The sequence below is a fragment of the Ptychodera flava genome, chromosome 16 (assembly GCF_041260155.1).
Source record: "Ptychodera flava strain L36383 chromosome 16, AS_Pfla_20210202, whole genome shotgun sequence".
In the NCBI taxonomy this organism is placed as follows: Eukaryota; Metazoa; Hemichordata; class Enteropneusta; family Ptychoderidae; genus Ptychodera; species Ptychodera flava.
This window is the reverse complement of record NC_091943.1, coordinates 30618926-30637303: the sequence shown is the minus strand read 5'-3', so window position 1 is coordinate 30637303 and position 18378 is coordinate 30618926.

Sequence of the window (18378 nt, the reverse complement as noted above, 5' to 3'; positions counted from 1 at the left end):
GGCACTCATATGGAACGCCGTTGCTGCCTTCTGAGGTTTATTTGCTGTATTTGATGAGATGACATCAATATATGATTTAGTAATGCCTTTATATTATTAGGTAGTGTCAATATATGATTAGGTGACGCCTTTATGTTATAAGGTGGTATCAATATATCATAAGGTGCTGTTATTATATAATTAGGTGATATCAATATATGATTTAGTAATGCCTTTATATGATTAGGTCGTGTCAATATATGATTAGGTGATGCCTTTATATTATAAGGTGGTATCAATATATCATAAGGTGCTGTTATTATATAATTAGGTGATATCAATATATGGTTTAGTAATGCCTTTATATGATAAGGTAGTGTCAATATATGATTAGGTGACGCCTTTATATTATAAGGTGGTACCAATATATCATAAGGTGCTGTTATTATATAATCAGATGACATCAATATATGATTTAGTAATGCCTTTATATGATTAGGTAGTGCCAATATATGATTAGGTGACGCCTTTATATTATAAGTTGGTATCAATATATCATAAGGTGCCCTTAATATATAATTCGGTGATATCAATATATGATTTAGTAATGCCTTTATACAATAAGGTTGTGTTAATATATGATTAGGTGACGCATTTATATTATACGGTGGTATCAATACATAATAAGGTGCCGTTATTATATAATTAGGTGACATCAATATATGATTAGGTCGTGTCAATATATGATTAGGTGACGCCTTTATATTATGAGGTTGTGTCAATATATCATAAGGTTCCGTAAATATATAATTAGGTGACATCTACATGTCAATAGGCAATGCCTTTATATTTCGAGTCAATAACAGTATATGATTAAGTAGTGCTTATATATTGTTAGATCACAGCAATATATGAATTGAAAAGGCCATTATATTATAAGGTAATGTAAATATATCATTTAGTATCGTCAATATATTATGTGTGCACGCCATTATTATTATGTGTAACGTCTTTATTATTATGTTTAAAGTCATTATATGATTATATAGAGGGCGCACGCCTTCGGACACTTTCTTTGAGCGTGCAAACTTTCATTCGCTTTGCCCGACGCATGAGTTCCTGAGGGGTACATCACTCAAATCTCAATGGATGGAACGGATTTTACGGGAGTTGGGACTTGGAAATCTCTTTCAGAAATTCACAGACGAATGAGTTGATCCTAAAGTAGTGATCTCATTATCAGATGGACAGTTGGAGCGTCTTTGCGGGAGTACGATTGGTGATCGTTCAATACTCCTGTGTAAGTGCGAGAGCACAGTTGCACCGGACGAGAGTGCGGCGCAAGTGTAAGTGATCCCATCGCTGCTAGCAGTGCAGGTATACAGTCAAATTTGCGACGAAATATATCGTATTTGTTGACATGTCGTATTTCTGCAGTAAACAATGCCAGACGAGGGTGGACACGGAGAGACGTCAAACCACAGTCCCTCCACCAAGGGACCGTGGTCAAACATAAGTTCGATCGTGCATAGTTGTGGAAAAGCATGCCATCTCTTGGCGTAATAGCGTGCTTCACTATGCGGATCATCAAAAGGTCAACACCGCCACGGCGAATTGATCATTTGATGACCCGCATAGTGACGCACGCTTGTCTACCCCGCCAAAAGATAGCCGCGTTTCTACAACTAGATCATGGAATGCAATATTCTTGTGTTTAGCTAAACACAAGAAATACAGCTGTATTTCGATCAGCTAAACACAAGAATGTTACCGTCCAATCCAAGATCGAACTTCATGTTTGACGTCTCTCCCGCCGTGTCCGCCCTCGTCTTACCATGGAGGTAGACTGCTACCTCCATGGTCTTACATTGTTTACTGCAGAAATACGACATATCGACAAATACGATACATCTCGTCGCAAATTTGACTGTAGACCTGCACTGCTAGCAGCGATAGGATCACTTACACTTGCGCCGCACTCTCGTCCGGTGCAACTGTGCTCTCGCACTTACACAGGAGTATTGGAGAACGATCACCAATCGTACTCCCGCAAAGACGCTCCAACTGTCCATCTGATAATGAGATCACTACTTTAGGATCGACTCATTCGTCTGTGAATTTCTGCAAGAGATTTCCAAGTCCCAACTCCCGTAAAATCCGTTCCATCCATCGAGATTTGAGTGATGTACCCCTCAGGAACTCATGTGTCGGGCAAAGCGAATGAAAGTTTGCACGCTCAAAGAAAGTGTCCGAAGGCGTGCGCCCTCTATATAATCATATAATGACTTTAAACATAATAATAAAGACGTTACACATAATAATAATGGCGTGCACACATAATATATTGACGCTACTAAATGATATATTTACATTACCTTATAATATAATGGCCTTTTCAATTTATATATTGCTGTGATCTAACAATATATAAGCACTACTTAATCATATACTGTTATTGACTCGAAATATAAAGGCATTGCCTATTGACATGTAGATGTCACCTAATTATATATTTACGGAACCTTATGATATATTGACACAACCTCATAATATAAAGGCGTCACCTAATCATATATTGACACGACCTTATCATATATTGATGTCACCTTATTATATAATAATGGCACCTTATGATAAAGTAATACCACCTTATAATATAAATGCGTCACCTAATCATATATTGACACTACCTAATCATATAAAGGCATTACTAAATCATATATTGATGTCACCTAATTATATAATAACGGCACCTTATGATATATTGACACCACCTCATAATATAAAGGCGTCACCTAATCATATATTGACACTACCTAATCATATAAAGGCATTACTAAATCATATATTGATGTCATCTAATTATATATTAAGGGCACCTTATGATATATTGACACCACCTCATAATATAAAGGCGTCACCTAATCATATATTGACACTACCTAATCATATAAAGGCATTACTAAATCATATATTGATGTCACCTAATTATATAATAACGGCACCTTATGATATATTGATACCACCTTATAATATAAAGGCGTCACCTAATCATATATTGACACTACCTTATCATATAAAGGCATTACTAAATCATATATTGATATCACCTAATTATATAATAACAGCACTTTATGATATATTGATACCACCTTATAATATAAAGGCGTCACTCAATCATATATTGACACGACCTAATCATATAAAGGCATTACTAAATCATATATTGATGTCATCTTATTAAATACAGCAAATAAACCTCAGAAGGCAGCAACGGCGTTCCATACACTCACCCTCCATTTGGCTATATAGATGTACCCTGAAAAGTTCAAATTACGAAGCACTAAGTATACATTATATCATATTTTAACACAATTTGTTTCGTTCAAAAGTTTTACTTGGGCAATAAAGGGGTGGGGAGTTGAAAACCGCAATAGGCCTACATATGTGCATACCCTTACGTGGTAGTATGCAGCACCTCTTCTCCGGCTTCGCCTATTCTTACGAAGCTCAATGGTTTACAGAAAAGTTAAACTTATGTATAACGCAGAAGATGCCTTTAAAGTATTCACAAAAACATCTGGAGGGAGGGGGGCATAAAAGTTCTCTGAATTTTTCAAAAGCCTCGTCCCCTTCTAAAGTCAAGGCGCGTTCAAATGACCCCTTCTGACTTGCTATAATTTTGAAATTCCCGTAAAATAAAACAGCCTTTTTTAGAATGGACAGATTCGGCATGTAAGTGTAAAGTGACTCGATGTGACTTCCACAGTTCTAGTATCAAGTCGTATAGACATTCTACGTAAACACGATTATTATCCCAGAAATGTGCCGGACGCCTGTGACTTTCGTAAGGGACTTTCGTTTGTCATCGGTTAGTGACGCCATCATCCACGGAAAAAGAAAAAACCCAGTAGTTTCAGCTGTCAGCGAGTTAATTTTGGTTTGCTTGCTTTGTGCATTAATTTGGACACTTCTTCATGAAGTTGTCGAGGTTATCAGTTTTCTCATTCTTATTAAAAGTTTTGAAGTTGGATTAAACGGTTAAGATTGTGACATCGACAGTAAACGATGGGAAAGTGAATCCTGACTTACTGGAGCTCGTAGACAAATTGCTAGCGCAGTTTTTAGCGTCAGAGAGTGACAATACGGTTAAGAAGTGTTCCAGTTACTTCAATAAATGGAAAGACATCATTCTTTCCAACGGGAGCAATCTCTTCCAGCTAACGCTGTACATGTTGCACTTTTCATCACCCACTGTAATACTTCATCCAATGTTATTCAGAGTTGCGTTTATGAAATTAAAGGGACATAAGCTGTAACTTGTGGCAAGTTTTCAGCATTCTGTTCCTGTACATCAATTACCGTGTCTGACCCTAATCCGTTTGTCATGCTGAAATTTCGAGTAATCTTTTTGTCAACACAGCTTGTGTGTGTGTAGTGATCATTGTTTATTGTTTACAAATGAATTCTAGTCCGGACTTGAATAAAATTTTCAACAATAACTATGGAAATATATCCATATAGGTAGTGTTGATGATGCTAAATATTTGGCATTATATTACAGTTTAGGGATTCAATGTAGAAAGTGTAGGAAACTACAAAACAAAAGTTCTGAAAAAATAGTCAAAAGATACAGCTTAGAATTGGAGGATTTGCAGATTCCACTGTTCATCCGTTTGTCACGAATTTATTAGAGACTGCAAAGAGACATTGTTCCGTTGAAAATAAAAAAAGGATCCTGTGTCTTCCGATTTATTATGTGCGCTCTGCGCTAAATATCAGGGACCTTTAGATTTGATGATTCTGAGGGATCTTAACCATGATTTTGAGTTTCACGTGTTTTCTTAGGTTTGACAAGGTCAGTAATTTGAAATGTAGAGATGTAAAGATGTAAAGATACATTCTGATTTTCTAACGTTGTTCATTAGTCATGGTAAAACTGACCAGCATTTGTTTCTTCTCAGATGGGCGCGGATATAAATAAAGTTCTTTCAAATCCGTGCCGTCGCTGTCCCAGGATCGGCGACCGTACTCTATGTCCTGTAGGAATGCTCCATGGAATTTAAGGACAGCGTCCCATGGGAAGACGGATGCGTACCGCATTAGCATGTTCAGGTGTTGCAACCGTAACCGTTTTTCCTTGTCTGTGACATCTGACGAAAGTAAAATCGCAGTGAACCCTTCCACAAATTCGTTGAGCGTCATATTGTCGAAAGTGATTTCTTTGCCAGCCCCGAACGGTCTTGGTTGAGCAGCTATGTGAGGCCATGCAACGGAGCGAGTTGTATTGTCCTTTCTGGTCAAGAAACGCTGCGACTTACCGGGTTTAGGTTGTTTGCTCTGGTTGAAGAACTCTGGCACATACTGCCGTTGGAGATCTCGTAAGTCTTGTTGTAACTGTCCGTCCGCTGTTATCAGGCGACGCAAGTCTGCTGCATTGGTGACGTTGGTTATGTTTCCCGCGCTTTCATCGATGGACTCCCCGGAGGGCCTTTGGACATCACTGAACATCGGGAAATTTGCTTTATTAGTAGCGTCCGCAGCAGGTGAAGCATCTTCCCTGCCGGTTTGGATCTTTCCGTCTACCTGGTTTTTAATGGATTGGACTTTGAGACGTAGATTCTGGAACTCTTGAAGTAAGGTGGATGCGACGGCCTCGACAGTAGGCTCGAAGTTCGACGGGGTTCCGTCTGCTGCAATGGGTGTCTGCTTGCCACCGCGACTTTTTCCGGCGTTCTTTCCACCTTTTTTCCTTTACCTTTGGAAGCCATAACAGAAAACATGGGTTGTGGCGTCGAGACAAACGATAAATGGATGAATAAAGCGATATATGAGTGAATAACCGGTGCACAGATGACTATTTTACGATCGAGTCACCTTGTAGTTAATGCACAGTCGTTTGGAGAGATATTCAGCGCTGGGACTATTCGCCCCATAGCTATAGACGAGTGTGCAGAAGCGAGAAATACCCCAGAGCTATTCAGCGATGGGACTATTCGCCCCATAGACGAGTGTGCAAGGTTTATCTCGAACTCAGCCGAAAATCAAAGGAATGAGCATTTTGTAAGCAATGAAGTATCAGTATGAATTTTCGTGTGATTTTCGGCCGAGTTCAGAAGACACGTCGCCAAAACATAAGGCATGAACAACCTTCCAGTCACCCCTCATGGGTACGCGGCGCTAACGTCAGTAAAGTGGAGGTGCCCAACGTCCACTGTGAGGTGACCGGAATGTTGCTCACGCTTGTTTTAGCGACGTGTCCGTCGAATTCGGCCGAAAATCACACGAAACGAGCGTTTGTGAAGCAAATCAAGTACCAGGTATGAATTTTGAGAATGCTAGGAACGGTCGACGGTTACATGATAGATGAACTTGCTACTTTTCACGGTAAAATCGAACGTCGAAGATGACATGGTGGCACAATCCCTATACGAAATAGCCATTTCATTTCCAGACTTGAGGTATTTCTCGCTTCTGCACACTCGTCCATGGGGCGAATAGTCCCAGCGCTGAATAGCTCTCCAAACGACTGTGGTTAATTAATGTTACTGAAAATGAGCCTGCAGCACCTCGTCCTGGTGAGGTATGAGCACCCCACCCGCCCGCAAAGCTAATTAACCCCTTAGAGGGCGCCCTTGAGTGATGACGCCCTCAAAGGGCCACATTGAATGCATCCTGAATGCATTCATATGATGATCTTTGTAATCAAACAGCTAATTATTTGTTTTTTCACACAAGACGCATTGTAATTTTAACGCATTCACAGTTATGTAGATTTGTTTTATTTGTGACTATGTTGAAATAAATTTATCTTTTTCAAAAAAAAAAAAAAAAAAAAGGGCCACATTGAAACGGTAATGAAGTACTTATTTCAAAACTTGAGTCTGTAGTTAGTCCCTATGATCAGTCTGCACGATAACCCGGCTTTTGAAGTGTGGCCGGTACCAGCGATTTGATTGGGTATTGTAGGGTGATTGGCATGTAAGACATTATGTTAGAAACCATTTTCTTTAATGGGTGGATTCAATCGCTAAGGTATAAATAACAATTAATATTTGTTATCATATGAAGATATTTTACAATAATTTGATATCGTTTGTAATTTATTCACTTAAAATAATTATTTTGTTGATGATTTGAAGACGTTGACAACCTCAGTATGCACGTGTTCTATGACACTTCAATTTCCCACCCTCCGCATAAATGGTTGACACTTCGACGAGAGTTGACCGCTGTCGATGCTACAACTTGCAACATCAAAACATTAGAACAAGAAACTCACATGGTTCTTAGAGTTACGGATCAAATTTAAAGCTAATGATGTTTCTAGAGTAGAAATAAAGATAGGTACAAACCGTACAAAAATGGCTTTGTTGGAACGAACCTACATTGAAAGGTCTAAATGTAGCGATCACATGAACATCCCGACCGGTCCAACAACTAGTCGATTGCCGTACTGTCAAGATTCGATGTCTAAAACACCAAAGAGCTGCTGTTTAGCCCCTGCTGATGTGTACCAGCCCCCAAAGAGTACTACCACATTTATAGAAAGCTACAAAATATGCGTCTGTTTTTACTCACAATTACTGAATCCTGTCTCAAAACTGTCATCCATATAATTTCCTGACGGGCAGTGTCACTGAGTGTGTGGATACCGGATACGATCATCTTTTCATGGACATACCACAGATGATCGTTGACACTCGCTGGGAAAACGACGGCTGGGACTATTATTTTGTTTGCTTTTACAGAGTGTAATGGGCTCAGGTACAGAGATATCGACTGATTACAGATATTGGAAGGTAAATTGCCTGTAGGGCAGTGACGGGCAGCAGTATGACCCTTTGATCGAACACTTGCAACACTGCCCGCGATCGCAGACCAGTTGTGAGATCGACAGAAATTTTAGTTGTTGGGATTTTTTCAACAAATACGGGCTACCACAAGTTTACCTCTGAATGCTGTTGTAATTAGCAACCTCTACTACATTACATTGATACAGAAAATGTGCTCATACGCCGACGAGTTATTCCGTATTGTGCAAGATTTGTGCATTTCGAGTGGCTCGCCGATGAAGCTATGAATGAGCACCCACGAGTGAGTGAGTAATACACGATAGCTCATTATGCATGACCTCATTATGTCTAGCCTCTAAACCAATAGGCGCAGCTTTGAGATGTCATGTGATACTATTCATGAGCATTTGTTTACAACATATGCGATTTTCCCGCCACGTCGTTAGCCTGTGTTTTCTTGATTATCTACGCCTATTTTACCTTATTAAGGCATAGCTGATGAGTCATACTTTGAGGGCAATAATAATCAGCTAAGCTGCATTCAAGAAATTGGTAAGGAATTGGCTAGTACAGCGCTTTGCGCCCTTAGGACTGGGATTTGACATGTGTCAATCAATGGTTTTCACTGCAAGTTACTCGAAATCGTGTCAATCAGAGCAATTACCGACGAGGGGGCAAGCCCCCGATGAGTAATATGAAGCTGTATGTTGCCAGGAGTAAACCATTGCCGATTGGAGAGGTTTGCATTAGTCTGATGGTACCTGAGGTGGAACATAATCGGCTTGAAAATTTTAGGGTTTTTCATTGTTTCGCTCAAAAGTTAACTGTGCTGAGAACACATTTTAATGAACCACAGAAACGATGAATCATTTTTAAACAATTAGTAATACCTAAAGGCCTTATTTTTCATACTAAATTGTTTACATGATTTTTAGACCAAAAATTACAAAGTTTCAAAGAGAGGTCCTGTCAACCCCATAGAAAATGTACCCTCCATTTCTTCGTGCAGTGAGGTCACCAGCCGAGCGGGCGGGACTTTAGCACCCGTTTACCGTATTGTGGAAGCTATGCCAAAAGTGACACTTGCAGCCTTTTTCAAGCAGCGTCGTGCTCAACAGCAGGATTATGCCACAAAATTGACAAAATTTTATAATTTGCCCTATATTCACACACGTGAATTCGCTCCATTTCTGCCAACGATCGCGTGTCTAGTGACCCAGATGACTTTATTTTACGTTTACATTGACAATGGGGTACGTTTAATCGGCATAGTTTGGCGATTGTCTCTTTAGACCAAAAATTACAAGTTTTGAAAGTTGAGTTCGTTCAAAATCGAGTAATTTTAGCTACCCAATTGATAAATTATATTTTAAAATATGTATATTGCCAAAACATTTGTCGACAATATTCTTCAGACCTATAGCCGACACTTACCATCTCAAAAACAGTGAAAATATACCTTAGTTTATGAGAAAACCGCGTCTTTATTTTGGCGATATTGCTTGCTTTTGTTTACTTTCAATGACGCCACTGTAAGACGCCATTCTTGCCTATATTACCCGTCATGCAATGGTACCGGAAAAGCCCGGTCATCGTGCAGACTGGATTGGTTTTGAGATATTCCAGAAGAAACAATAGGTCAGGGGTACTTGTAAATTTCTGAAGAGTAACAAGAAATTACGTTACACACGGGCCAGAGTCGCCATAGTTTCACGTTTGAGAGAAGACGATGGAAACGGAGTCTTTTGGGTTTCCATTCTTTGCGTTCTGGAGGCGCTATTTATGTTCCAGTGTTGCTACTGAGGTCGAACAAAAAAAATTGCGCTGTCCGATAACCCAACCTACCCTTTTTTTACCTGCCGACCCAAAACGTTTAAGAGCTACGTAAACACGGAACTAAAAAGAAAGAAGAAAAAAAAATCCGTAAAATCACGCGTTCGTTACTTGGCATTTGACTTTTGTTTGAACGAGGATACCTTTTATGTTTTTTCCTTTTATATGTATGATACATTTTTCTGGAAATGTTGTGGCCAGTGTTTGACCGCCCTGAACCCCTGAAAAATGCATATTTAAAAATAAAAATATTTTTGAAAAAATTCCTGCCGACCTACCTACCCTATTTTTGCAAACCATGTCGGAACAGTACAAATTATTTTTTGGCCTAATTGCATGGGTTGGCGCCAGCATGAGAAATTAACGCTGGTCCGCTGGTCCGAGACCAAGAATCCCCGACGGACCAGCAGTTTTTCCAGACCAGTGGTCCTTCGGACCAGCGCAAATTCACACAATAATTTTGAAAACCGAATTTGTTTAGCAATGTATCCTACAATTTGTCGGTCCGATCCCCGCTTGTATGAGTGTTTTTCCTAGTTTTGCTACTGGAGTAAGTAAGGAATTACCAACTCTTTGGACAGAGAACGACAGCTAAAACTTTTTTAAAATAATTCACGCAATTGGCCAATTTCACTGGCAGGCTGTTATTTTGACCAATCACAATTCTTGATACTATACCAAAGTTTGATACAAAGGTCATAGGTCTCTGCTGTCACACGTACGCGACCTGACTACACTGTTGCGGATCGCCCTACCAATATATGCGGTGTTTTTGGAAGGGTGTGAGCCCCAAAGAAGAAAAAACAAACGACAAGGAGAAGCAACAGTCACAAAGGGAATATGATAGAAAAAGACAAAACCCGCGATCTTTTCAGCATGCATGGCAGAATGAGTTCCGCGACTGGTCGTTATTTGATAAGTCGAAGATGTACTGCATGCCATGCCGACGAGCATACGGCGATCTCTCTGCCCATAAGGTAGCCGTCACTGCATCTACATCTACTCAGGAAAAGGAAACTGTGCAAAACGAGGCAGATGCTGCAAATGCAGTTGCTACTGAGTGTGCTTATCAGGACACTGATGTAGAATCAGACTATGTATCTGACTGAGCTTGGAGACTCTATAGCAGCCCTGAGGAGGATGATGAGATGATGCCCATGATTTGTTTGAAATAGCTGATGGTCTAAATGAAAAACTGGAGACTTGTTCCCATATGGTAGAGATTTGAAATGAAAACTCAGACTTTTCCTCATGTTAATTGGAAAGAGAACTGAAAGAATTTTTCTCATATTATTTGGAATGAAAACTGAAAGACTTTTTCCTCATGTTAATTTTGGAATGAACTATAAAACCTTTTCCCATAGAGATCTGAAATGAAGACTTAGTAGAAATCTGGCACTGGGTGATACCTACCTCTAGTCATAGCATACAGTATTGAGAAAAAAATATTAAAATTTAAATATATATTTGTTCATTTATTTGTATCAATATTATATAACAACACCAGGGTAGGAGAGACTGATAATGTACCATGTTATCAGCTATTTTCAATTGAAAGTACATTTTTGAAGGGTTTTTAAGAAGTTTTTTTTGTTGGACCAACATATATCGAGGACCAGCAGATTCCCTTTGCTATTGGTCCTTTGGACCAGCCACAGGACTGTGGACCAGCACGCATTTCAAGTTAATTTCACACGCTTGTTGGCGCCATCGATGTTGGAAGCTAGCGCCACGGTCGGTGGAAGTTCGACACGTAAAAGACGGGTATGTTGACGCTTGCTAGGCGGCTTTGTGTTTCAAAAAGTTCAGGTTTGTAATTATCTGTGTTGCAAGTAAAACACCTCTGAAGACAAGTACTACGAAGAATACTTAGTTTGCTGGGTATTTTCAAAATTTCTTTGTTTTGCTTCGTATTACGGTTCGAGCTATGTATTTTTTTTCTCTGTTTTCCCATTCTTTAGTTTGATTAGTTAGTGACCACCGCATAATCCATACAATGATGTCGTTATTCGTGTTTTCTGTACAGGGTCATCATTAGACATGAAATTTCCCCAATTCATGGTCAAGTGCAAAATTATTGTCTAACGATTTTCTCGCCGTTCATCATCATTTCTTCTCAGAAAATTTTTGTTTTGTCAAGCTACTTTACGATGAAGCTCAAAATCATATTGTAAGCGTATCTAGTGTTTGTATTCGGGCACAGGTTTTAACTCCATAGTTTAAACCCAAGAGTATAGTTTTTATCTCTGGTTTTTCCTGGACGGCTATATGCTTTTGAATTTCAAAGTTTTCGTTCTTGCAATTTTGTCTCGAATTTATTCCTGTATCATTTTTTTCAAGAGGAAAAAAATTATCTTGTCACATGACCTTGCTGTGACCCGCATGAATATAAGGTAAGTGAATGCCTGTTGTTCAGCAGGGTTTTTTCTCTGAGTAGGGGTGGACCATTTGACGTCTTAGGGTGTGTGAAAGATTTCGGTAAAAATATTCCTTGCGGACATTAATAAAAAAAAATTCACAGATTGTCAAACGTAAAAAGATAGCTACAGGAAAGAAACAAACCACCGGGAAGGCACCACAAGTACAGTTTTAAGGCTGTAACAGATTTAAGAGTTCCACTTAGGCTAACTTTGGAGAATGTTTGTGTGTTCCATGTTTCCTGTTTTACATAAATCTACACAATTAAGGGAAATAAATTGTCATCAGTGACTAAAAACTGTTCAGCTCAACTGCCATCGACACAGAGCTTTTCTTGTAGATTGATTGCCTACAATGCCACTGTCCTTCCGTCTGTCAACATTACTGAAGTTCATTGAAAATTTCATACAACCTATAAACTGAACTGCTTTGCAATATGGAATGCAGATTGCAGGTTCCCTTACCAATATTGCTGATAAAAGTACCATTGTGGTATTGACATACGATGCATAACACCTTCTTTACTAAAAATGTGTATAAGAAGAAAGTAATTTTTCAAAGATAAAGTAAATGTTAGTCAATGATATATGGCGAGTAGGATTAGCAAAATTTTAATTCAATCCTACAAGCTGTTTTTGAATATATGGATATGCATTGACATTTAAAAGCAATCGGCCAGCAGTTTCAGAGATTATTTTTACAAAATGGTGAAAATTCCACAAAACTACAAAATTGCAGATTTCCTTAGTTTAAATAATTCTGATACAGATTTTCTGAAGAAAGCTGCAAACCAAATTCAAAGCTGTATGACCAGGGATGTCTGAGAAGTCAATAAAATAATATGACGGTCAGAGGATGATGACAGACAATAATCTCATAAGCTTGATGTTGCTGACAACAGAGCAAAAAAATTGCCCGCAGAGGCGTCTAAAACAAAAGTTGCATGCAGAGTTGAAAAAAAAATATCCAGTGGAGCTGGAAAAAAGAAATGATACCACCTCATCCATCTTCCAAACCTTCCCCAGAATATCAAATGGTACACCCCTAAGTCATCACAAAAACACAGTACAGATTGCATTATTCAATCAATCTTTATTTGTACATGATATTTGTACCAGTAGAGTTAGTACACCAAAACGTGAAAAATTTGAAAGAAGAAAATATTAGTGAGCAGGGATGGTGATTTCTTCGAGTACAGTCATGAAAATTTAACACTTCCTGCTGCTGCTGCAGTACTGGGACATTTCAACTATAAGGTAAATAAAAAGGAATCAGTGTACAGTTGATGCTGACTAAAACCAGTTTAATTCCTGGTTACACTTTCAACTAATGTCTTTCTGAACATGGGAGCACTTGTACAGAATTATGAACGTACTAAAGCATGGACATTGGACGTAGAGGTTCCAGTAGAAAATCTATCTGTAGGTTGCTGACGCAAAATTACTTTATAGAGACAACATGGGCCACCCCTTTTAATACAGTATTGAACTCTTACAGTATACTATTTATATTTTTATGTTTTATTTATTATTATTTTCTTACTTTTCATTTTAATTTAGACTTGTGCTTATAATAGACCCCCACAGTTGGGACAAGACCTATATTCTATCATTATAACATTAAAACATCCCTCACCAATACCCGTTAGTCAGAGAAGCAAGAATGAAAACACGGCCTATCAACGAATCTCAAGGTATAAATTAACATTGCAGTCAATTTATGACTCTGTTTTGGGACATACAACTGAGAAAATTGTCTATGAAGGCACAATACTGTTCTATACAGAAGAATGCATTTATTATGTTTTAAGGTACAGCAAGGAAAGTAAAGGAGCAGGATCCAGAAAAAATAGCAAAACTAATGAGTGAACACTTCAGTGGCATAGGGGAGCAATATTAACTGAAACTTGGAATCCTGATATACTTGAGGAAGCTACGGATAAATCAACATTAACAAAAACAACAAGACGACAAAATGCCAGACGATCCCTACCCACATTCCGGATCGGTGTTTTGATTTTTTCAAAGAAGAAGACAACGGCTGCTCACCGTACAGAAAATCAAACATGTGAAGAAGGAAAATGGAATGACTGAATGGAAAAGTCACTGTGCCAGTAGGAGAACAGATCAAGGAAATCGAGAAGGAAAGAAGAAATGAAAATCAAATGCAAAACAAAAAATCAGAACTCCAAAAAATGCAGCATATGTGACGATGACAACATTGCAGGCAAACCATGGATACCGTGCAATTTTTGCCAAGGTTGGTTACACATGGAATCTCCTGGACTTACACTGGCCCTAATTAAGCGCATGAACGGGATTCTATATCATTGCACACAAGTCTTTTAGATGTGAAGAAGAATGGCTGCATGAACTCAGGTAAGACATTGAAGGTAAGACTGAAAAGAATATTTATAAGCAAAAGTGTAACTCGTCCTGGCCCATAATGGATGTCCTACAAAACTGAAGAAATCAAGACAGCAGGTCAAAACAGAAGTATGGCAAAATGATATATTATACATACAGCTCTTGCATCACCAGCTTGAAAATGGTGACAAAGTTTCAAACAGAAATCCTTTTGCTATTATGCTACGACTTGAGTTTTCACCAAAAGAGCATATTCTGCTCAACAAAATAATACAGCTAAAGCATGCAATATATCAAAATTCATTCAAAGGACAGGCTGCAAAGACATGAACTCTGCAAGTTGTACAAACGTTTACACCAACTCAGTATTGTCAAGGAAGTGAAAAACCTATGTCATAGACCATAGACAGTCTATGCCTGTCAGCAGCTACATCAACAGCATTGATCTTCAAAACAAGATGAGAAGAGGTTTGTCATCAGAGTGACAGACCTTGCATCACTGAATCGTAGTGGTAGAATTCTGAGGTGAGGACAGTCACACTAGATGTATTCAAACTCTGTGTTCTGCTATGATGACACATCATGTGTTACCATAACTATATACCATACTGTTGCCTTGAGTACTTTACAGTGCCACATAATGTTACATTACACCAAACCATAGCACATCACATCATGATCGATGTTTATGTAAATACTCTACATGTTGTATCTGAATCAGATACCTGTACTCTGATCTACTCTGATGTGCTGGTACCAAGTGTTAATAAAGTACCATTATTAAAAAAAAATTGTGAAATAATCGATAATAATAAATATGAGATATAAACTATGAGATATAAACTTAAAGAAGTGTCATTCGCTTCACTTACTTTCATTTTATCCATCATCTGTTCCAGGAAACTATCTGACTATAAAAGCTTTCCAACAGTACACGGAGTGACACATCTCAATGGCGGTCATTATGGCATTGTACAGGGTCCCACCTGATAGAGGTCACATACATTCAAAACTCAAAAGAAAACGGTCAAAACCTCAAACATCATGGAAGAAACAGTATATGTGGGAAATAATAACCAAAAGACCAACCAATGTGAACAGGCAATCCTCACACCTGGAATATAGTGATCAGTAAAACTGCACATGACCATCAATGTAATTACATTTCATCTTGTCAGAAATCAAGATGTAACCATAGCACATACATCAATGCAATGAATCACTCATAACTGGGCCGAATAAAAAAAGATCATTCAAATTTGACAAACTAATATTATCTAAGCTACCTGATTACCTGCAAAAAGTGCCCTTCAGTCACATACACTTGCAAACTGGACAGCCACTTCCTAAATGGATGCACAACCACAATTCGATACGCAGAAATGGAGAAGCATACAAACCAGAGTCTCTAGGCATTTAGATTATTATAATAGAACCAGGCCACTCTGTGAATGGTTGCAGTGAGGCAGTGATGAAAAGAAGCGGGTGCAAACAATAGAAGTGAAGGAGAAACAGCTAGATTAATAACTTTACATCATCACCCACTTCATTGGTACATTGAACATACAAGGGGTCTCAACTAGGAAGACCAATGATTTCTTGCTCACTGTCATCAATACAAAACGCTGTCTCATTCCTGGTCAAGAACTTCACTTACAGTTTTCCATTTCACTTATTTTCAACCAAACACAAGTTCAAAAAAATTTTTTCTCCTTGTCTGTGTGTACTTGTCATTCCCTTTTATGCCTCTTATCGCCGGGCTCTTCTGCACCACAGTTGTAATCTGTGTTTTGTCACAGATGTGTTTTGTGGACTCGCCACACTGCTCCTTCTGGCGTCCAGATGCTATCAGACGTAGCATGTCTCTTGTGATAGTCTCTATCTGCCTATCAGCTCCTCCTCTGCGCACAGCACACAGCCTCAGTCATCCTTTGTTCGTGCCACGTTTCATTCATTCAGTTTTCATTGTTCGCTGTGTGTAGACTGCCGTCAATCCCACCTCCACCCCTTTCTCCACCATTTTCTCTTTCCTCTTCTCTCAGGTAAGGGCATTTGATTCCATCTTGACCCCATTCCTCAGGAATTCTGCCATTTCCCACACTTTCGGCCTTTCAGGATGGATCCAATTTTGGGCAGTTGCCTGCCCCCACCTTTCACTCCGCTTGCCTGACTGAGGGGGCCCTCGCCAAGTTTTGAAGTGTTCAAATTGTGTAGTGTTTGTGTACTGTATTTACTTTGTTGATTTACCATTTTTGACGTGTAGCATTTTCTTAAGAGTTGAGTTTGAATTTTCCTGTATGTACACAAAGTTTTCCGCAAGTTCCTTTCATTTGTAATAAATACTATTAGTATCACAATACAGTGGTGGCGTACGTGTCTCACAAATCCCTCTGGTGGAGGGACTGTGTCTATACATTCTGTAGATATTCTTCTGTTTTAGGGTTTCTTTTTTGGGGGGTCAGTCTTTCCTTCCACTCCAGCATCTGAGGAGATCATCACAGAAACTTTTTGGGTGGGACTGTTTAAAATCTGCAGCAGTGAAAATGCCACAGTTCAGTTTGATATTCCAGCTGCTGTGTGTAATCTCAGGAGTTGAAATTCATGTTTTTTGTCTCATATTCTATAACAAGGACTTGGAAGCATAAGCAAATCTTGTAGCTTCAGGTGTAAACGAGAAGTTAATTCCTTGGGCAATGAACCTGGAAACGATACCGCTCATAAAGCTTTGGAGTTTAAATAACATATCGGCTGAAAGTCCACTGTTAAGTTTGTAATCTAATGATCTGGTGTAATCTAGATTAGGTTAGGTTCTTGTGAAGAATTTTGTAGGGAGATAGTAATCTGAGATATCTTCTTTCAGGATGGAAATTTTCATCATAATTGGAATTTTGTTTTGATAAGCTTCACATTCACTTGTATGATACATGAAGACGTGTCTTGTTTCGGGGAAGCTATTGCAGACAAGGCAGATAGGATGTGGTATGTTGAAGTCACTCAGTCCAGTCTATCCTTGATAACAGCTTGTTGACTGTCTCTAACATTGTTGCAGATATTTAACCATACTGGATGAGGACCACTGTTGATTCTGTTATACATGTGAGTACTTATGATTTCTTGTATTTGCAGAATCTTGAAGTTGAGATTGTCAATATTTGTTAACTTTAGAAGTTACATCTCTTTTCCATTGAAAAATACCAGGAGGGTCTTTGAATAACTGGTAGATATCTGGACGATGGTACTTGGATAGTTTGTTTTCATTTCAACAAACCAACTGTTGCTCTTGAAGTTTTTCATAGCTGTCGCATCCTAAATTCTATTGTGGAGCTATTGAGAACAATTCTACCCAGTACAAGGGTGAATTTCTTTATGTTAATCTCAGCTTCAATACGGCGCAGACTGTTTCATCTGCTGTGTTGTCAGGTAATGATAAAATTTCCTTTCATAGAAACTTTTGAACACGTTCGAGTTAGTTAATATTTAATATGGAGAGTTTAACCGTTTCCAGGTCATAAACAAATTTTGGTGGAACAATATACACATGGATGATTGGATGTCCTAATTTCATTTTTTCCGTGACAGCCAGCATCAAGAAGAGAGTAGACGATTTTGTCTTGCATATTATTGGAATAAACATCATATGAATGGCTTGCGTGACCCTTGGATGACACCACCTCAAATAACCAGCTATTCACTGTTACATAGTTTTAAATCCTGTTTTCTTTCTCTTTTCCTCCTTCGTTAGCACATTTTTGTGCATATTTGACTACTTTCGGAAGTCTCCTGTTCTCCTCGTCGCCATTCTTATCCTGTCATCAACCAGAGTTCCCCAGAGTCTGCGATTTAAGAAAAATAAAACATTTGACTATGGAGCTGACTGAGAGAGAGAGAGAGAGAGAGAGAGAGAGAGAGAGAGAGAGAGAGAGAGAGAGTTTTGTGAATAATTTGCGTACCTGCTTCAAGCGTCTCATTTGCCTTGTCCGAGTTTT